This window comes from Aedes albopictus, chromosome 1 (genome assembly GCF_035046485.1).
Source record: "Aedes albopictus strain Foshan chromosome 1, AalbF5, whole genome shotgun sequence".
Taxonomy (NCBI): Eukaryota; Metazoa; Arthropoda; class Insecta; order Diptera; family Culicidae; genus Aedes; species Aedes albopictus.
The window spans coordinates 24,136,276-24,159,363 of record NC_085136.1 but is presented as its reverse complement, the minus strand read 5'-3'; the positions used below and the strand labels follow the sequence as shown (position 1 = coordinate 24,159,363).

General features: G+C 45.5%; 1 protein-coding gene across 3 annotated transcripts in view; it reads left to right on the top strand.

Moving 5' to 3' along the window:
• The window catches only part of LOC109424776 (eye-specific diacylglycerol kinase), a 596,032-nt gene that overhangs the window by 56,204 nt on the left and 516,740 nt on the right, over positions 1-23,088 (top strand). For all 3 annotated transcript variants that reach the window (XM_062844213.1, XM_062844212.1, XM_062844211.1), the window contains exons 2-3: positions 8,322-8,515; positions 8,583-10,809. The gene's annotated coding sequence lies outside the window, so the exon portion shown is untranslated. The remainder of the gene's footprint in view (positions 1-8,321; positions 8,516-8,582; positions 10,810-23,088) is intronic.

Here is a 23,088-nt window from a genome sequence, read left to right as displayed (position 1 = left end):
AAATGCCTGGACGAGGGAGTTTTCCCAGAAGCTTGGAAGAGGCAGAGCCTGGTACTATTGCCAAAGGCGGGGAAACCACCCGGAGACCCGTCGGCATATAGACCAATATGCTTGATTGACACGGCGGGGAAGGTGCTCGAAAAGATCATCCTCAATAGAATGGGTTCACCGAGGGCGAAAATGGTCTTTCGAGTAACCAGTACGGCTTCCGGAAGGGGAGGTCCACCGTAGACGCTATCTTGTCGGTTACAAAAACCGCCGAGAAAGCACTCGAGCCTAAGAGGAGGGGAATTCGCTTTTGCGCGGTAGTGACTCTGGATGTAAGGAATGCGTTTAATAGCGCCAGCTGGTCTGCTATTGCCGATGCGCTCTTGCGTCTGGGGATACCGGAGTACCTGTACAAGATTCTCGGAAGTTACTTTCAGAATCGTGTACTAGTCTACGACACGGAGGTGGGTCGGAAGTGCTTTCACATAACCTCAGGAGTCCCGCAAGGTTCCATCCTGGGTCCGGTGTTATGGAATGTCATGTACGACGAGGTGTTGAGGTTAGAGTACCCAGTGGGAGTGGTGATTGTCGGATTTGCCGACGACATTACGCTCGAAGTCTACGGTGAAACGATCGAGGAGGTAAAGTTGACTACCAACAACTCGATCAAGGTTGTGGAGGCGTGGATGCGGTCCAGGAAACTGGAGCTGGCTCACCACAAGACAGAGGTGACGGTTGTTAACAACCTGAAGTCGGAGCAGCAGACGGAGATCAGTGTGGGGGACTGTACTATCCTGTCAAAGCGCTCCGTCAAACACTTGGGCGTGATGATCGACGATAAGCTTACCTTCGGTAGCCACGTCGATTATGCCTGTAAAAGAGCCTCCACAGCTATTGCGGCACTGTCCCGGATGATGTCCAATAGCTCTGCGGTGTACGCCAGTAAGCGCAAGCTTCTGGCTAGTGTTGCTACGTCCATACTTAGGTATGGCGGCCCGGCGTGGGGCACCGCGCTAAGTACTAAATGCTACCGACGGAAGCTGGAAAGTACTTACAGGCTTATATGCCTGAGGGTTGCGAGCGCGTACCGTACCGTGTCACACGACGCTCTCTGCGTCATTACTGGTATGGTGCCTATCAGCATTCTTATCAGTGAGGACATGGAGTGCTTCGAAATGCGCGGCACAAGAGGCATACGCAGGACTGCCAGGATGGCCTCTATGGTCAAATGGCAGCGCGCGTGGGACAGTTCCACCAAAGGAAGGTAAGCAACCTATGACTTGTAAACTAGCATTAGACATTAGAAATAAATTTTCACTTTAGTACCGTCCACACACGAGACAAGACGTGTTTCTTATTCTCTGCCCAATAGGTTATGGGCCAGCAGAGGTACGCAGAAGAAAAGTAGAAAGTTCCGGATCTCAAGATTTTTTCAAAAGAAGCAAAAGAAGATGAACGGAGGTGGTAACGGACTCGCTTCCCCCGGACTGCCAGCGATCGAGCGGCTCGTCGGTCGTGAAAACTGGCACACCTGGAAGTTTGCGCTTCGCACGTTTTTGGAAGTCGAAGAGCTGTGGGAAGCCGTGGAACCTACTCCGGACGAAGTTGGGAATTTGCCTGAAGTCAACGCCGCCAAGGACCGGAAAGCCCGTGGAAAAATCATTCTTGGGCTGGATCCGACGCTGTATGTCCACGTTCAAGACACCAAGACTGCCAGGGAAGCTTGGAAGAAGCTGGAGAAGGTATTCGAAGACAGCGGCCTCACGCGGAAATGGGGACTTCTCCATAAGCTGATAACGACCAACCTGGACAGCTGTGGGTCGATGGAAGCGTATGTGACGAGGATGGTTGGTACGGCTCACCAACTGAATGGCGTCGGCTTGAAGATAGACGAAGAGTGGCTGGGAATGTTGCTTCTCGCTGGACTGCCCGAGTCCTACAAGCCCATGGTCATGGCATTGGAGAACTCTGGAGCTGCGATAACCGGAGACGTAGTGAAAACGAAGCTACTCCAGGAGGTTCAGCAGTCGCCAACGAGTGTCGATCCGGCGTTCGTGTCCAGAGGACCAGGAAGAAGCAAGCCAAACGGTGTGGAAAACTTTCCGTCGAAGGGTCCGAAATGCCGTAGCTGTGGAAGATTTGGACATATCGCTCGATTTTGTCCCTCCAAGGAACCAGCGAAGAAAAGTGTCAAAAAGGGCGACGCTTTTTGCACCATTTTATCGGTTGCTGCGATGGATGAAGCCGAAGACTGGTATTTCGATTCGGGATCCTGTCGTCATCTCACGAGGAACGAGTCGTTGCTAAGCGACGTACACAACGCCGATGGACAAATTTTCGCTGCGAACGCCGATGGACAAATTTTCGCTGCGAACAAGGGTGTGATGAAGGTAGTCGCGGAAGGCACCGTCGCATTGCATTCCGCATGTTCGAAAGGATCACCGATTGACGTCAGCGAAGTGCAGCTAATACCGGGACTGGCTGCAAATTTGCTTTCGGTGAGTAAAATCGTCGATAGAGGTCACACGGTCATTTTCAGGCAGCAAGGTTGCGAGGTGATCAACCCAGAGGGACGGAGAATCGCCACCGGACATCGATCGAATGGGCTTTTCAAGCTGGATCAGCAACCCTCGAAGGCACTGGCGTGTCAACCAACGAAGTCGATCGATTTGTGGCACAAGCGAAAAAGTAAAATAAATCGCTATAATTTCAACATTATCCTACGAATGTAAAAAAAAATACTAATTTATCCTTTTGATGTTCACAACATCCAGTGAACAAACCACTGTGAGATACCAGTACGTATCCCATAGGAATCTATTCAATTTTCCAACTTAATCTCACTTTGCCACCACCCTGCTGCTGCCAGAGAGCTCGACGCTGAGCATTCGAAACGCACATGTGAGAGCATCGCCAAAATAACTCTCTCCTCAGTTCACTTGCAGCAGTACACGGGATCGCTGTATATGCATACAAGAACTGTGTTTACTTGTGTTGGACTGTTCTGTGGTGCATTGGCAATGTATTAGTAAAAATTTTGTTCACTTCTTCCAATGGACGTGGGCCTCATCGGCGGTGGAAGAAAGGAAAGATTGTTTGGTTGCGCTCGCGGGGTAGCTGCTAAGTTTGGCAACGTCGCATTAGAGCTACGATAGCTTTAGCAAGAGAACAAAGCGGGAGAGCTTGTACCGATGAGGAGGCCGTCCAGTCACTCTTTCGGCGTGCGTGCATGCCTTTGGGTGGAGCTGAATAATGGGCGGCATTTTCATTCAGTACTTAGTTGCTCGTCGCATACGGTTTTATTTTTTCAGCAATATTCAAATGAAAATGAAGCTCGATATCGTAGACAATCTACTCCCGCAATTCGTTTGCCAGGCTTTCAATTGTGGAAAAGCCTCAACCGACTTCTCGAACCCTGTAAGCAGAATAACATCTTCGATAGGGTGTACTCAGATATGTAATTTAAATTCCGTCATCGAATGCTTATCCTTGAGAGATACGAGTATTTAGACTACAGTCATAGCACAATCACATGGGTAATACAGCGTGGAGAACTGACTGACTAATAATTGTTACAGAGTGACCCATAATAATGTAATGGTTGTTCCACTTTTTGCTCAGTGTCAGTTATCCACTTCTGAGTGGATTCTTCGAAGTTTAAAAGCTATTCCGAAAAATTCCCTATATAATGGGTGTATAATGCTTCCCCAATTTCGATAAAGTCATATTGATCCCTTCGGCACAAAGGAATAAGGACCTATCTTCGGTTACAATGGGCGAGCGAAGACTGAAGAGGCTTATACAGATGGCGATAGAAAACCCCTGTTGCATCAATTGAAATAACAAAGCAGTTTTATCGACGAAATCGTTGATAAATTCGCTCGTCGAGCGGAGCGCAGGTTCCTGATGTTTCTCGTTTGCACTACAGTCCAATGTGAAAACTCTTCAAGTGCACAGTCACTTCTACGGGTCACGAGACGCCTCTGGGGACGGCAGACCCGGTTGCCGTTCAGCAAGGAAGGAAGAAGGGCCACGGAGATTCTCGAGCTGGTCCACTCCGATATATGCGGCCCCATGGAGGAGGTTTCCATCGGAGGCAGCCGCTATTACATTACATTCATCGACGACAAAACCCGCAGGATTTTTGTGTACTTCTTGCGCACAAAATCCGAAGAAGAGGTAACCGAAGCGTTCAAGAATTTCTACACCATGGCCGAGCGACAGACTGGCAAGAAGTTGAAGATCTTGAGGACCGACAACGGAAAGGAATTCAAGAACCGTGGATTCGAGAAGCTCCTGGAACGTCTAGGAATCTGCCATCAGACAACTGTGGAGTATACACCCGAGCAGAATGGGATGGCAGAACGGGCCAACCGGACGATAGTGGAGAGAGCCCGTTGCATGTTGCACGAAGCCAACTTGCCGAAGAGATTTTGGGCGGAAGCGACTGCTACCGCTGTGTACATCATCAACCGTTCACCGTCGACAGGAATTCGCATGACTCCCGAAGAAGCCTGGTCGGGACAGAAACCGGATCTGTCCAACCTGAGGATTTTCGGGACAACAACGATGTCGCATATTCCGAAGCAACGGCGGCGCAAATGGGATGCGAAGGCAGAAGAATGTATCCTGATCGGCTTCGATGAGGATAGCAAAGCGTACCGGCTCTACAACAAGAAAACTAGAACCGTTTTCAAATCAAGAGATGTGACGTTCATTGACGAAGGAAGGTCAGCAGCGTGTCAAGAGTTAGCGATTCAGAAGCGTGACGATGAAGTGAACCTAAGAGCAAAGCGACGACAACCAACGATGGTCCGGTTGGATTTCGAGGATTGCGATGTGCCAGACGAAACCCGTGAAGTGCTGGAAGTGAACCGTACGAATCCACCCGAACAAGATGACGATAGCAGCTCCGAGGACAACTACGATAGCGCAGACGACTCTGTGACGATCCCTGCTGACAACATTGTGACGAACCCCACTGCGCTCCCATCGCGAACAGTTTCAAATCCGCCCGTGTCACACGAGGCGTCGAGGCGAAGCGGTAGGGAGCGCTTCATCCCCGGCAAGTATAAACAATACAGTATTCGATGCAAAGGTCTACCCGCTTCGACGTTTTCAGATGGTCCATGGTCCATGGTTCGACGACGCGACTGGTGAGGTCACCGGTAATTTGGCCAACAGTTCGGAATCTGCTCAGCACTCTGCGTCCCCGTCGTACTCCAATCAAAGGCCAGTTGATGATGTTCAACAAGGGTTGATGCTCAGCGATAGGGGACGCTTTCCCCAAGGCAAGTATTGTAATACCATCCCTGAAGGCAGTTCCACCGGTTATGATTCCCCGCAGCACATTTCCGACGATCCCGTTACTCCCGAAGACGCATTATCGCGAGACGACGCCCGGCTTTGGGAGTCCGCGATGCAGGAGGAGTATGAGGCGCAGATGCGAAATGGAACCTGGACTCTCACGGATCTCCCGGCAGGAAGGAAGGCCATTCGTTGTAAATGGGTTTACAAAACCAAACTCGACGCGGAAGGAAGACCAGCTCGTCACAAGGCCAGGCTGGTAATCAAAGGATACTCGCAGCGAAAGGGGGTAGACTATGAAGAAACATACTCCCCTGTTGTACGTCATAGTTCCCTGCGATATCTCTTTGCGACGGCAGCCCGTTTGAATCTCGACATCGATCAAATGGATGCGGTTACAGCCTTCCTCCAAGGAGAACTCTCGGAGGAGATATATATGGAACAGCCGCCTTACTTCGAAGACACTCAGAACAGGACCAAGGTCTGCAAGCTGAACAAGGCTCTCTACGGATTGAAGCAATCGAGCCGCGTGTGGAACCAAAAGCTGGATACCGCATTGAAGAAGTTTGGACTGGTTTCAACGGACTACGACCCCTGCGTATACTACAAGATCGCCGGCAGCAAAATTATGTTTGTGGCGATCTACGTCGATGATGTGCTCATCTTTACGAACTGTCGTCGATGGCGGAAGCAGCTGAAGGATGATCTGGCACGGGAGTTCCTGATGAAAGACATCGGTCCAGCCAAGCACGTTTTGGGGATGCGTATCACGAGAAACCAAGGGAAGATTTCCATCGACCAAGAAGCGTATGTGGAGACCATCCTGGAGCGGTTTCAAATGGCCAAGAGCAACCCGGTTGCGACACCGTTAAACCCGAACGACAAGCTTACGAAGGAAATGCAACCAACCGACGATGAAGAGGCCGAACGAATGAAGCGTGTTCCGTACAAGGAGGCCGTAGGATGTCTGATGTACCTGACGCAGTGCACACGTCCGGATATATGCCACGCTGTCAACGTTTTGTGCAGATTCAATGAAAACCCCGGAGAAAAACATTGGAACGCCGTCAAACATCTGCTGAGATACCTGAGAGGCACCTCGAAGTTTCGACTAACGTACAGGAAGGACGCCGACTCGACGAGTACAGGGTACGCTGACGCGGATTGGGCTACGAGCAGTGAGGACCGGAAGTCCATTACAGGATTCGTTTTCATCGCGCAGGGTGGTGCTATTTCCTGGTGCTGCAAACGTCAACAGACTGTAGCGCTTTCGACTTGTGAAGCCGAGTATATGGCACTCTCGGCAGCCGTACAAGAAGCGCTTTGGTGGAAGCGCCTGCGTGCAACGTTTGATGTCGATGAAGCGGTCCAGATCAATTGCGACAACCAAAGCACAATCGCAGTCGCCAAAAACGGTGGATACTATCCAAGGACTAAGCACATTGACATCCGTCATTGCTTCATCAGGGAGGCTATTCAACGCGGCGACGTCGATGTTGTCTACATCAGTACCGACAAACAACTGGCGGACTGTTTGACGAAGCCACTCGCAAAACCCAAGATCGAGCTCCAGCGAGCTGCAATAGGAATCCAGAGTCAGTAGGTTGAGGAGGAGTGTTGAAGAACGTATCGAAGCAACCTATGACTTGTAAACTAGCATTAGACATTAGAAATAAATTTTCACTTTAGTACCGTCCACACACGAGACAAGACGTGTTTCTTATTCTCTGCCCAATAGTACCGAGGGTAGATAGTTGGATTAATAGGCGCCATGGGGAAGTTACATTCCACCTGACACAGGTCCTTACAGGTCATGGTTGCTTCCGACAGTATCTACACCGTTTCGGGCATGCGGATTCTCCCGAATGCCTAGTGTGCAATGGTTTAGAGGAAACGGCGGAACACGTTTTGTTCGTGTGCCCGCGTTTTCGCACAATGCGTGACCACATGCTTGCCACATGCGGGGAGGACACAACTCCGGACAACTTGGTCCAGAGGACGTGTAGGGATGAGTTTGGCTGGAACGCCGTTTCAACGACTATTACCCACATCGCCTGGGAGCTATAGAGGAGGTGGCGCGTGGACTCGGAGAATGGCTAGTCCAGATGCAGTACAAGAGGTGGTCCAGGGGTTCGGAGTCGGCTTCGTAGGTCATACCGGTGCCCTGCGGTCGAGATCGACCCTTACAGCGATTAAGTGGCCGCGGAGAGGAAGTCCCGGTAGCGGTGCTGTCGTGGCGTCGGTCTACTGGGTTGGATTCGAGCCCGCGGTTGGAAAGGGGTCCCCGGCAAGGGTCGGGGCAGGTGGAGACCCTGCTGTCAGCAACCTTCTGGTGCAGCTGATAGGGCCTGAAGGGTAGTGATACCCTTGCCTTCAGCAGGTCAGATCGGGTTGTACGTGGGCATCAGTTCTTGATGTCTGCAAAGCAGTTGGGCGCGGGCGGGGTTGACCCTGCCCGCCTTCCGAGGACAAAGGGAGTGGCGAGGACCACTCGGGAAACTGGCTAAGCGCCAGCATGTTACCGTGATGGACTCTCCAGAGCGAGTCATCGATGTTCGTTGCTGCTAGGCTACGCAGCTTACCTTGAGGGTGCGATGTGCACTAGCCCCTCTCTGAAGCAATACCTTCTTGGTGGTTCCGGAGAGACGTAGGGTTTGGCGACCATAGGAATGCGTTTAGTGGGTACGAGGAGAGAGTAGTCCTGGCTTTTACTTTTGTTGTAGAAGACGGCCTCAGACCTACACTACCCTAGCCTTCTGTTAGGGTGTCTGTTGAGCAGATTATCCCCCTATGGTTTAGAAGGAAAAAAAAATACATACACACACACACACACACACGCACATACCTACAGACATTTGCTCAATTCGTCGAGCTGGGTTGATTGGTATATGTGACTCGGCCCTGCGGGCCTCGGATCGAAAGTCGGTTTTCCAAGCGGTATTTATACCCTTCTTATGGGTGTAAGAAGCGTAAAAAATAAAAATTTGAATGTTACTCTACCATTCATTTTTTCTTTTACTTTTCAGAAACGAGTAAGTATCCGTCGTGTCGTCGAATAACGCGTAGAGGAAAAAGCGCGCCAACCTTTTCCGTTGGCGCCTACTTGGATCATGATTGCTCGCTGGACATCGGGCTGCGAAACAGAGCTGGATTCAACAGTCGAGAGGATTCTTCTGCATCGTATCTTCGAACTACGAAGCTGCTCTTCTGCATCATTTGGGTAAGTTTAAAGCTCTTCCAGTTTTAGGAAATTTAATTTTAACAGACAGTCTTCTCTGCCTTTCTAGGATTTTGTCCACTTTCACGTCCAAGTTTGACCATCCTGAGAGCAATCCAATCACATTTTGACTTAATTTATTCGATCCAAAATCTAACCAAACCCACCGCGTTCCGGACTCGAATTGCCAATTCTTCACCCACTGAGAATGAGTGCCATCGCGATGAGCACGCATGAGCAGTGAGCGCGGTCTAACCAGCTGCTGGCACCGCTCGCCACAGCTGATCGGAAGTTCTGGTGGTGCGGCAGCGGCGGTACCAAGTTGCAATCACAATCATCTCAGCTGCTTTCTACTGGCCGTGTGAGCTTGGTTGGGTGGTTAATGTTTTGTTTTCGTTCTGCAGCGTTGTTTCTGAATAAGACCGATTTTCGATTCCGCCGATTCGGGGCGGGTGGGCGGAACTCAGCAGGAACTGTTTGAGTGCCCCGCACACGAATAGTCCAAGTGGGCGCTCGATTCACCAGCAGGCAGCAGTTCACATGCAACCGTCGTCCGAAGCGGAAGCGGATCTACCTTGACAATCGGGAACTGTCCAGAGGAAGTGTCGTCGCGTGGCGTTGAATAACCCGTGTGTGTGAAGAGGATAACTTTAATAAGGGGTAGACAAAACAGTTTTTTTGGAAGATCGGTTCCGCGAGTCGGGTTTTGGGTCTTTGAGACGTGGACGCGGACGGAGGAAGCTTGTGGGGGATAGGTACATTCCCCTGGGCGATGTGTGGAGTTGGCCAGGGCCAGGGTCGAGGTGGCGGGACAACAATAGCAATGGAGTCTCAGTGAGTTCTGTGTCCGGCCTCGGCAGTAGCTTCTCGGGGTCCTCCGGAGGGAGCTGATGGAGTGTGCTTTAGTGTTGTTTTTCTGGTCATCGTCGTCGTTTCGGGTGCTCAGGTAGATAAGCGCGGTGAGTGTGAGGAAGTTTGTACAAGCGAAGGATTGAAGAAAAGGATAATTTACATAGTCCTCCGGCCCAGGTCGGTTGGTTGATGTGTGTGTGCTCGTGGTCTCCCTTCCGTTCGATGGTTCAGCTGGGAACGTCGGAAGGGAGGATGCCGGAGGAAGATGACGGTGGAAGAAGCATGTACATGGGCAATATTTCGATACGTCTCAGCGGAAGTGGTTCGGAAGTAGTGCTGCGTCGGCGACGGTAGATGACGGAAGAGTTCGGCTGTAGTGTAGTGTTATGGATGATCGATACAGTTCGGAAGCTCGTGGTGGCAGACGACGCGCAGAACATTGAGGACGGAAGTTGGGGTGGCACGCTGTTGCCAAGGAGAACGTTGCTCCGTTCAAAATCCTTTCAATCGAAATAATTACGCACATACATAAATTTGCACATATAGGACAGACGGGCAGAATCGACGGGACGGCCAGGGAGTGGTTGTTGGCCCGACCTGGAGGTGCGTAGGCAGCAGCAGCAGCAGCATAATGAACCCTACGCTGACCAACAGTAGCAGCAGCACCGTTGTCGGTGGACAAGACGCCCCATTAGTATCACCATCATCGTCGTCATTATCATCGTTGTTGACGCGCGCGTTTTCTTATGTTTCAACTACTCACCATTCAAACCATATTGGCGAAGCAGAAGACGTTGTTGCGGTTGTTGGTAAATGAGTGGACTGACGACTGGTGGAATGATGGCCGGGAGCGATGCTCGGCGTTGACCACAGCAGCAGCAGCAGCAATTCCAACGAGCCTCTCCCCAACGGACGGACGTCGGACGACGATCGAAAGGTTGGAGTTGGTGGTGAGCCGCGGGGGATTTTTCGGTGCGAGTGTGTGCTAAAAATAGAACAAACAAACACGCGGATTGTGACGGACAATAGGCGGCAGCGGCGGCGGCAGCTGTGGCGCCCAGTCCGAGAAAAGAGAGTGGATTTTCGTCGATTTATGACGTCGGTTCGTCAGCGTTGTCGTTGTCGTCGTTGTCCCGCTACTCGTTATGGACGGATGAAACTGCGATTGCAATCAATTCCCATCGGAAGAAGATTGGGCCGAAAGTGAGTTGAAGAAGCACTTCTCTAGGTATTGTTGTTCAGTGTGGGCGTGAGTGGGAGGGTGTTGGTGGATTTGCGGTGTGGTGGGGTGAAGGGTGAGAAAGGATTGCTCTCAGGAACGTACTTACGCTGGGCGGCTTGGACTACCACTGTGGTGTTTCGGACAAGAGACCCCCTAGGGAGAAAGCAGAGATTCAGCAGAAGTAGCAGCAACAGCAGCAGTGGAAGTAGCGCAGCTTTAAAAGGTAAGTCAGTTTTTTTTGTTTGAATATCATTACCCAGCGTAACGAGAGAAGTGTGAGAAGGAAACTGAAAAAATGATGAGTCTTGTTTTCATGCCGTGCCCCTTGAGGGAAGGGGTTATTTTTAAACTTCAAAAGAATTTACTTGTTCCCGATTCAATGACTGAAAACAGCGAATGCAACTCATGTGAGTTGATTGGTGTAGATGAGATGTATGATGTTTATTGAAATGGGTGTGATCCACATTATTCAATCTGGAGTAAAATATAAATTAAATAAATATCGTGGTTTCAATTGGTGATATGAATCTTGCGTGAATAAAAATAAAAATTAACAAGGACTTCCTGACAAACCAGAAATCCCAAAATACATGAGCTCTCTCAAAATAAAAAAAAAATCCGCTTAGTACCAAGGAAATATCCGTGAATTATCCGTAATTGGGGTAAATTACGTATTTTCGGCAGTTTTGTTTTCTTCGTCACGGTTTTTTTAACCTGTTGAACTCGTTGAACTCAAACCGGTCTCAAACCTTTTTCAACTAAGCTGAATTGGCTTCTTTAACGGTGTTGAGATAATTCCATATTCTGAATCTGCATGCAAAACTGAGCCGAAATCCAAATTTTCATGAATTTTGGTGCCCGGGAACCTATTTAAAAATCAATTTGAAGTTTGTATGGGAGCGATTTGCCGAATCACCCCTCGTCGCATTTTGTACTGGGCAGAGCTGTCAAGCAGTTGCCCAGCTGTCAAAAGGTGATTTCGATAAATCTCTTCGAAATCGATTTTAGGTATCAAAATAAAGTTCTAAAAATCTGAAAAAAATCATAGTGGTTCAGAAAAAGGTGCTCTTTCGTATAAAATCAAAAAATCAATACATTTTTCTTAATTTAAAAACCCAATTATACGATCAAGTTTTAGGCAATTTGGCCGACAAACGAAGACATCAAGACGAAGAGAACAAACCGGCCCTTACTAACCAAAGTCACCCTACGTCACTTTGGAAAAAATCCTTGAGGGGTTTCTAGAAAAGTTCTAGATTACATTTAAGCTTGAAGTTTTGGTGAAATGTATGTAGGGAATTTGTAGATTTTTTCTGTAGAAAATGCCAGCGGCTATGCTTGCTGGAATACGTTAGAAAAGTTTTTAAGCTATCCATGAAGATTTACAGAGAAATATCCGAAGTATAATATCTGAATTAATCTCCAGAAGAATGTGTGACAGCATAGCGTGACTAGTGAGCACTACAATCTGATCAGATCTTCAAGGAAATTTTCGATAGATTCCTTGAAGATGCGGTTGGCGTAATTGTTGTTGGAATTGAATGCATTTCTGACGAAATCCTCAATGAATTTTCTGACAATACTTTTGTAGAAATTTAAGTTGCAATTGCAGAAGAATTTCAATAGTCATTTACGCAAACAAGTTGCAAAAAGATGACTTTTAGCACGAAAAGGCATGACGAGGCATGTTAGCCAGATGAACATCACGGATGTGATGATCGTATTTTAGAGCATTGCTTCTTCTAAGCATTTCAGAAGAAAAGAGATCAATATGATGGGTATGAACTTCTTTGCTTTTTCATACGAGGAAGAAAAATCGCCATTTGGAAAACGAAGTTCGTTCACTCGGAAATCTTTAGATTTCTAAAAAAAAAGTTCAACTGACTGCCTTCGCTTAATCTGGAAACATTTGTTCAAAGGTTTATCCAAACGGATCGTTCTCCAGATTGGAGAGCTTTTTTGTAGGTTTTGCGAGGCGACTCAAAAGTCTGATATCGAACCGAACGATATCTGTTCCAACTCTCTCTACATCGTTTCCTCAGCTTGGCCAAATCCAGGCTATAAGCACACCTTCATCAAATGCATTGATTATCAATAAACAGTATATGTACAGGGTGTTAGGTTCCTGAGTGCAAACTTTTTAAAGGGTGATAGAAAACCTAAATGGTAAAAAAATGTTCAACGCATATGGTCAAATCTCAACCGTTACGTAGTAATTGAACTTTCCATGTTTTTGATAATTATTGCCATTACTAGCTATAATCTAAAAATGGTCAAACTTGTCGCAGTTTTTTTATCCTTATTCGAAAGATTATTGAATTTTCTATCAAAAGGCATCTTTAAATCGATTGGTTTAGTTAAATAACTAAGTTTTCTAGAGCAAACGGCTCAAAAGTAGTGTGTTTTAATTTGTTTTTGTCAATTATTTAAAAAAAAATGCGTATTAAATTAAAATTCTTTCTTAAACAAAGTTGTGGCCCCTGTTCCACTCTACAATTCGTTCTTTGACATCACACTTGTACCTCTTATCGTTTTCTTGCAATTTCGATTTAAACATCGCATTGCAGATCATAAATTTGCAACTGTACAAGTAAGCACTTTGCACTTCGCCGCTGGAGCTGACGCACGTTTAAATCGAAATTGCAAGAAAACGCTAAGAGCTAGAAGTTTGGTGTCAGAGAAATAAATGTAGAGTGGAACAGGGGCCACAACTTTGCCTAAAAAAAATAATTTATTACGCATTTTTTTTAATGATAATTGACAAAAACAAATGAAAACACACTACTTTTGAGCTGTTTGCTCTAGAAAATGTGTTATAAATTTTATATTCGTGCTTTCTTTGTGTTATTTGTTTTATTTCAACTTGTAAATATTCCCCGAGTTTTAATACACATTTATAGGGTTCTGACAGAATAGAGGCACATGAAATGCAATTCAATATTGATTGCTGCACTGTTTCCTGATTTCTCGATCATGTTCCTTGAGGGGGGGGGGGGGGGTCATCCATAAAGTACGTCACGCTTATAATGGGGAGGGACGGGGGTTTACCGAAAGTGTGACAAGCAATGTATTAGGTATACGAAACTACGTACAAAGGGGGGAGGGGGGTCTAAAATTCCTAAATTTTGCGTGACGTACTAAATGGGATTCTGTCACATTCGCCCGAAAACCATTCGCCCGAATGACAAACGCCCGAATTCCATTCGCCCGAATTCCATTCGCCCGAATAGATCATTCGCCCGAAAGACCATTCGCCCGAAAGATCATTCGCCCGAAAGTCATCCGCCAGAACGATTCCATGCAATTTCTTAGAACACGTTTTTTTTTTCTGGTTTGTCATGATAAAAGTTCAACAACAGACGCATGGTGTATTTAGTATCCGACCAATCGCAAGAACAGCTGGACTAGCGCCAATAATATCATATTAGCTTAGTTTGAAAGAACGGCCTACGTTTTGAAGAAGGCCAAATTGCTACATAATAGGACATTAATTGTTATAGCACTGTTGATCTAAAGGATAAAGACAAAACTTCAGCACAGATTAGTCAACACTTTTGAGTTAATAGTGTTCACGATTGATCTACTCGGAATAACTACGTTCCCATTCTTATCTAAACAAGCTGTTCTTTTGAAACCATGATTGGAATCCAGAATTTCAAAAGTTACATGTATAACGTTACGGTTCCCTATAACAGAACAACTAAAAAGAACAATTGTGAAACCAATAAACGGCGGCTGTCAACTAAGCGCGGAAAGGAGAAGAAAAAAATGTGTGGTATTCAAGAGTCACAGAGTGGCTGTGATTCTGTTAGTTTGTCTAATTCAAAATGAAAAAAGGTTCTATTGGCCTCGTAAAGCCTTCGGGCGTCTAGGCCTATCAAATAAAGAAATAGTAAAAAAAAAACTAAAAAGAACAGCTCATGTTTGAAAGAAGGGCAAATTTCTGGTAAAAATTGACACCAAATTGAATTTAATTCCCTTGGAGGTGAAACTAGAAAGAAAAGCCTAATAACAAAAGAAGGGACAATTCCAATCAATGCTTCCACAGCTATATTGCCGAAAATGTCTGTAACTCTTACATCAGACTGTGTTCAAAGAAAGCAAAACCCTCTGATGAAAATGATTGCAGTTACTTCTAGTTGATAATGGCATTCAGAAATACGCGTGGACGACGCCTAAATTGATTTCAGAAAAGTGTTTTCAAGATTATTATGGTTTTCGGGCAAATGGTCTTTCGGGCGAATGGTCTTTTCGGGCGAATGGTCTTTTCGGGCGAATGACTTTCGGGCGTTTGTCATTCGGGCATTTGGAATTCGGGCGAATGTGACAGAACCACTAAATGGATGCCCCCTTGTGTTTGTATTGCCTTGATCTCTGCAGGTTCCGGTGTCGCTTCTTCCCACTGGATTGCCAATTGCTGCCGAGCTTCTTCCTGCTCGAGCATGTCCTCCGGATGGATCTCGTCTACCTGCTCGTTTGTCTCTTGGGATGTCGGATTGACTTGCTGTTGGTACTGCGACCCTGCGGGGTTCACGTGGAGGTCGGTTGAATGTCGGGTTGTCAGCTCTGCTCCAAGCTGGTCGTAGCGAGCCTGGGTTTCTGTTACGCATACAATAAGATCTGGAGACTGCGAAGTCGCGGCAAACTGCCACCAGCTCTTTTACAGATGTTGCTCTTGCGGCCGAAGCAATGGGTGTGAAATCAGCATTGAGATGTGATTTTAGTATGAAGTGCTTCTCAGATTCGGGTTTTGGAGGGTCTACGATCTCAAATGCTGCTACTAAATCTCGGTAAAACTTGGCGAACGGTTCATTAGATTCCTGGAATCGGAGGTATAGGTCCTGCTTCACGATTTCGGAGTAATTCGGTGGAAGAAATTCTCTTTTTATCTCCAGTTTGAAATCGTTCCAGTCGCGAAGGTGCATGTAGCAACGCGTGTACCACTGTAATGCGCTTCCCTTTAGCAGGTGCTTTGTTTCATCAACCCCTTCCGTTATGGCATATGTCGTCACCATGTTCAGGAACTCCCCCAGCAAATGGTATTTGCTTGACCTGCGTACTCAAAAGGCCACTTGTAGACCGGTTGTGAGTTTTGTGGTCTGTTTTGGTAAGATCTTCTTGTCCATCTCATTTCCGGTGGTTGATGGTGCTCCCATACTGTTGATTCGTTGTATTCGGCATGCCCTGACCATAGTAATCCTCTGGTCTGTCTCGGATGTCTGGAGTAATTCTGCCTTGCAGGTCTGGCTGTTGATGTGTTGTTTGTTGTACGCACCGATGGGTTGTTTTGGTTTTGCTGTATTGCACCCAATGTCGCAATGGGAGCGTTATTCTGTTGTCCAACAGGTTTCCTTTCCGGACGCCATCCTTGTTGGTTTGTTGGAGCTAGATCTATAGCATGCTGCTGTGATTGGTCTTTCTGCAGTTGGAGCTGATACAGTTGCTGTTGGATCTGTAGCTCTCGTTGAAGCTGCTCCTGCTGCATCCGCTGTAATTCAATTTGCTTTTGCAGAAGTAGTTGCTGTTCCTGAAGTTGTCGCATTTGGTCCAGGTGTTGCTCTACTGAGTTCCGTTGAGACGTTGGTTGTCGTTGGCTTCCTGATTTGACGCTGGATTGCAGTTGCGCATTTTTCAGTCGTTCGAAAACCTCTGCGTCAATGGCCTCGTTGGCTTCGGGAACCGTTTTAGGCGGTTGTCGACGAAAAAAATGCTGATTTTGAGAAGGGGCAGCTCTACTACGTCCTTTAGTTGTTTCACGTATCCTGCTAAGTTCTTCTCGGTGATCATCTGCAGTCGCAATCGATAATGTAGGAGCTTGCTCCTGCATATGGCGAGCTCCAATGCATCCTCCTTCTCTAGGCCCTACTTCACTCGATCATTGATGAACTGCATCTTAACTTGACAGTGTCGCAAGTGGCCCTCTTGCGATATGATATGATCCGTACAGATTGGCATCTCCATGTTGGTTCGCTCCTTCTCGGTATACTCACGCAGCCTGCTTGTTTTCTCCCTCTTGGTTCGCCTCTGCTGGTCTTCGTTCCTCAGTTGCAACTCGAAGTTGAACTCTCCATCCGATAGATGTAGAATGTCCATTTTCTGAACTCACACGACACGACTCACTATGACACTTTACAATTGATCAATTCGCGAACTGAAAAAAAAAAATGTGGACATTTCAGTTGGGCGCCATGTAACGATAATTCTTCTTGTGTCTTGTGGTATGACTTAAGTAAAGTAATTGTAGCGAAATATGTAACTTTCATTAAAGGTTTTATCTGGTCTACTGCAACAAAGCAAAAAAACATTGAGTGGGCATAATCTCAAGCTCTCATGGTTCGCATCGGCTAGGCATTCATACGTTAATGGAATCATGCACAGTCAATAAATCTAGCAAAATCATCTCCTCTCATTTAAAGGTAACATGTTTATGAGTTGATCAACGTTTGCTTTCATCTAAACTTAATCTACCTAAGCTGACCTGTTTCTGCTACTGATGTAGGCTGTTGATGTCGTTGCGGGGCCCCGATCTGCGACGTTGGTTCGAATGTGCATTCTCGATAGCGCGTGACGCTGACTGCATGTTCGTGCGTGTCACGCACAGGTGTCCCTATGTGGCCAGCTGACACTGCTAATGTAGCGCGTCACCATAAGGACAAGGTATTTGGAGTACATTGTTCAAAATTTCTAGAGCACCGTTTTTTAGAACCGTTGAACGGATTTGGATTAAAATGCATCACGCTGTTGACAACCACTGAACAATTAGCGTGATGCATTTTCATCCAAATCCGTTCAACGGTTCTAAAAAACGGTGCTCTAGAAATTTTGAGCAATGTACTCCAAATACCTTGTCCATAAGACCACGATACACAGTAAAACCGCTCAGCACTAAAATGTGTAAGCCCTACTCATAAGTGCATAATTTCCAGACCACACAAAAATGTGTTACAGTTACACATTCTCAAAAACAGCTCGTACACTCGTCTAGATGCGAAATGTCGATATTTGTTTTGCTTTCCAAGATCACTAGTAAACCTAGTTAGATTGCTGTACAAAAATTTTTGCGAATTTCACGATTTTGCGGACACAGGAGATGATTTTGTGAATGTGCAAGAGTTACACATTTTTGGTGTAGTCTGGAAATTATGCACTTTGGTGCTGAGCGGCGTTAGCGTGTATGTCACTCCCATTCACGACACACACTCACAACGATGTGATCCTCCTTATGGTGTGTCTGCTCCAGTGTCGGAAATTCCTCTCACTCACTTCGTAGTGTTTCGGAATCGAAGCGGTCACTGTATGTTCACTCGGTTGTACTAGTATACGTCCTTCCTACACTTCCGTTGCTTGTGCGCTCGACGCCTCACACCAACTTTCCGCCGATGAACGACCGGAGGATGCATTCGGTAATAGTCGTCCGGCGACCTGGCCTGCCGTCGAAGCAAGAATCTGTGCTCAATGGTTTAGTGTTCACGAGTAATGGACAATTCCTTTGGATGGCAGGACGCACGCAATGCAGGTGATGAAGACCCGTATGAAGTTACAAAAATAAAAGAAATTAATTACTACAAAGCATGAACATAACACGACACACAGAACCTTACAAATGCACAAATAAATGACATCACAAATTGATACAGAACAACACAAGACATAAAACATAAATGTGCCCTGTTTTCAAGATGGATAACATCTTCCGATCACAGGATGACAAGGTTTCATGCATTGATATGGGTCCATCAGCCATCCTGGAATTGTATTTTAGTTGGCAGTTTGCCTTTTAGTTCACAGCATTTGTTGTTGTGTTCATAGCTTGGTTTTGTCTAGTAAAACTAATCCTAGTCGGGCATCCCGTTTCGGGTTTCGACACTTGGGCTCAATAACTTGAAGTCCGTGGCAGGGAAAGGTTTACATCTCTAGTACTTGACCTCTGCCCGAAATGGCCTGAAAGTTGGCAATCAATATTGGATTGCATTTCATGTACCTCTATTCTGTCAGAACCCTATAAATGTGTATTAAAACTCGGGGAATATTTACAAGTTCAAATAGAACATTTAACACAAAGAAAGCACGAATATAAAATTTATAACACATTTAACAATTATTCTGTCTTATTAATGTAACAAATATTTATACCCGTAACAGATGCCATTTGATAGAAAATTCAATAATCTTTCGAATAAGGGTAAAAAAACTGCGACAAGTTTGACCTTTAGCCAGTTAAGGCAATAATAATCAAAAACATAGAAAGTCCAATAACTACGTAACGGTTGAGATTTGACCATGGTCCTCTATCACTCTCTGAAAAGTTTACATTCGTGAACCTAACACCCTGTACATGGCTTCCCTATTAAGCAAACCAGGCAGAGTTTTTTGTAGGTTTTGCGAGCCGACTCACACTCAAAAGCCTCATATCGAACCGAACTACGTCTGTCCCAACTCTTTCTACATTGTGTCCTTAGTTTGGCCAAATCTAGACTATAAGCACACCTATATTCACTGCATGAATTGAAAGTAAACAGTACCACGCCACAGGCCACCTTTTAAAAACTACATTCGGGCTCATTACAACAGAAGATATCTTCTCCTTCTTTATGGCTCTACGTCCCCACTGGGACTTGGCCTACCTCGCTTCAACTTAGTGTTCCTTGAGCACTTCCACAGTTATTAACCCTAAAAAGGATACCTTCATGGCCTCAGTTTCGTCACCTCGCTGAGTGTGTTCCATCAAAGACGAGCTCTGATAGGCACCTGGGGTCCAATGGACCCCAGGTATCCCTTTTAGGGTTAACTGAAGGGCTTTCTTTGCCTGCCATTGCATGAATTTGTATATTGTGAGGCAAGTACAATGATACACTATGCCCAAGGGAGTCCGGTTTGGCGATCCATAGCCTTCACCACTAGGCTAACTGGAGACGAAAATCATGTTGTGCTAATTCTGTAAACTTGTTGATTAAACTCCGAACAATCAAACTTTATGGACATTTTCTATTTTCAATCAGTTTATTTACTAGTGTCCTATTTATAAAGGAATCTTACTGCGTTAATTGACATATGAGGGGGTTAGAAGCAAAGGGGTGTAAGTGACAAAAACTCACTTTCGAGTAAATGAGGTTTAAAGTATTTCACCAATTTGCCATCCCATACAAAATATATGGGGTTTCAAAATCTACCCAATTATCTCCGATTTATTGTATTTTTTCTAATCATCGTAAAATCAATCTTAAAAAAGTTCCTGAAAGCTTGAAATCTGAAGAATTAGTTGATATATGTTGGATAATCGACCTTACTTACTTCCTTCGATCAGCGGAGTTTTCCTACCGACTCCAACACTGATAGGACCGGTTGGGTGATGATGCCGTTTGCGGCGTGCTTGGTTGCCTGGATAACTCCGGTAGAAGTGTGCGGTTTTCAGCATGCGGGATTTGGGGGTTCCTAGGTCCTCGATATTCCTTGCAGACACATTACACAATCACATCTTCGTCAAAGGAACAACACTTTATTTGTATAAAAAACGCGACACTCAAAATACTACATTTATTGCTAACTTAATATCTAAACATAAAGAAAGGACTACATTAAGGGTTGAAGTGTACCCGGCGGCGATCGGACAGTTACTGGTGACCTGCTCTCAAGTCGATCATCAGTTGACCACCGGTCATCTCTTCGCAGGGATCCATGTAGAGATTCTCCAACTCCTTCGGCTATCCATCGGGCTTTAGATTGGTTTCGCAGCTCTGTTTTGCTCCTCTCATCATTCGATTTACTCGCACGATTATTACTATGAGGCTACCTGCTTCTGGCTCGTATACGGTGGATAGAACAATGTCCAGGCCGGCGGTAGTGATAAACAAAGCTGCTGCTATTACGTGGGTCATCGTCAGCCACAAACGGACAGCAGGAGAAGTCCAATATTGCAGGTCAGGGTTGTAGCCTTAGGGGTGATCTCCGTACAATATACTTAGCTCAAAATCGACAAAATGGTCACTTACACCCCTTTGCATCTGGGCCCCTCATATCTAGTCTAGTCTAGTCTAGTCTAGTCTAGTCTACACATACACAGCCATTCATTGAAAGAATCCTGGAAAATGGTAGAATCGACTACTTCTACCATTTTTCTTGTCATTATTAATGTTTGCAGTACATCGGAAATGCATTACAAGCATTAAAGCGGCCAGGCCTACTGTGCAGCGTTATTGTTATTACGATAAAGCTATTGAGGGGGACATCTCGTACCAACCACTCAGCTATTTAGCAAGCAAAATACGTGAAATCGATGGGGGTGACGATGCTAAGAAGGTTAATGTCACCCCTTGGCCCTTTGCTTCCTGGGATGGAACACAGGTATTTACTCTGTATCCTGGCCCTTATGCCTAGGCTTAAGCGCCTTTACTCGCTCTCTGAAATGAAACGAAATAAAGATTTCTGGCGGTGGGGGATTAGTGACTTTACGAAAAATGGTTTTAAAGGTTTTTGAACGCCTCCGCAAGAGTAAAGAAAAAGAAAGTAGTCTGAAACGATCTCACCAAATTGTACGCTGCAGTCTCTCAGTAATCATGAAAAATCCTATGCGCTTCAACATCACCCGAAAGGTTTCCTACGCGAGATCGCATCTTTCATCATCGGCAAGTACTTGCTCCCGTTCCGCAACATTCGCGAAAGTCCCCCAAAAGAACGCATTTAGATTCATCGCGTTTTCTTATTTATCTTCTTTCTTTTGCAGTTCATCCGATCTGTGGAAAAGGCACCACATGCAGCACTTCACTTGTTTTTTTTCCTGCCCATTTTCGGTGGCATCCGACGGGCGCTCAAAGAACTTTCATGTAAGGTACACCGGGGCAAGTTGAAACGGGTGGGGCAAGATGAAACGCGAAGTTTTGAAATAGAATTGAATATTATTTGGAAATTTATCCTTCGCTAAAAGATTGTTAGAATCAAAAGCTATGTGTTATGGCTATTTAATTATTTATCATCATCAGAAAACATCATGATAACCCGCTGTTTTATCTTGTCCCACCCGTTTCAACTTGCCCCGGTGTACCTTACATTTCATCACCTCTCAAAATGCCACTTTTCCAACCACAACGCACTCGTCACGGTCGTACTATCCACCAAAAGATTGCACAAAGTGCAACAACACACACGATACAGCCACATTCAATACAAGGTAGCACCCGAACTACCAATATAATCAAACTAAGGGTGCTATTAAGCTGCTAGTACACAGGGTCAAATATTTGTCCAAAAAGAAACCAATGCTCAAACATCTTGTTTGACTCGATCGAATTTTCATTAGTGTCAAACTGATGTTGTTTCTTGAGTTCTTTCCTTGTCAAATATTTGACCCTGTGTACTACTGGCCTTACACTCTTTGCCCAGGCGCCAAATACTTGACCACTTTTGATAGATAAATTTTGGCAGGTTGTTTGGCTCTGTTTGTCCCTATGGTCCACTGCACGAATTTATTCTGGCCTGCTTACTCTCACACGAAATTTGACGTTTGAGCGGTGTCGACACCTCTCAAAAGTCAAATTTTCTGTGAGAGTAAGCAGGCCAGAATAAATTCGTGCAGTGGACCATTCGTTTTTCGAAAGTGACAAATATTTTTGTTTGCCAGGTACACCTTGGTCAAAATTTAATTGTCAAAAGTGGTCAAATATTTGGCATTGGTCAAAGAGTGTCATACTAGCTTAATGAAGAGATGAACTTTAACAAGCGAAAAACATTCCGGATAACGTAATACCGATCAATCCACCAGCGGAAGTATTTTTTTTTTCAGGAACGCGAAGAAAAACGTGACAAGCGATTCCCTTTGCATCTGGGCCCCTCATATGTAATTAAATAAAACTAGTCAAACAATGTAAATCCATTTAATGAATATGGATAACACAAACATAATGTTCTAGGTAATTTGACACAACCTAAATATGAATCGCTGAGTTTCCAAATAAAGTGAGCTCTGATAACTTATCACTGTGATTCATAATTGAAAAACAGATGGTGATCTCTAATGGGCTCCAATTTTGGGTACTTTCCCGCTTTAACTCAGTCATAGAATTATAGCAAAAATGTGCCCAATTAGTACCTCCTTTCCACGTATCCCCTATCCTATGGTTACGAGAAAAACAAGGGATGATTAATTTTAAAATCACTTTGCATTAGAACATTCATCATACTTTTCTTTGGGAATCGTGAATCCAATCAGAACCTTCTTCAGAAGCTTTATTACCAATACCGCAAGCAACGTGTTTATGAAGTTTACGGTTTTTTTCAAAACAATGTTTTCTGAAAAACTGGGAAAGAACTAACTTTCTTACATACACTTGGTAGAAGTTTTTTTTTGAATGTCAGCCAAACTATGTATTCTTTCATTCGCTAGGATCTTCTCAATAGTTCTTTTAGATTTCCACGGAATTCTTCTGGAAATTCTTGAAGTATTCTTGCGTGAAGAAAATTGCAGATTTTGCACATTTCCAGAAACACCATCATTTTTTTTTGTACGTGC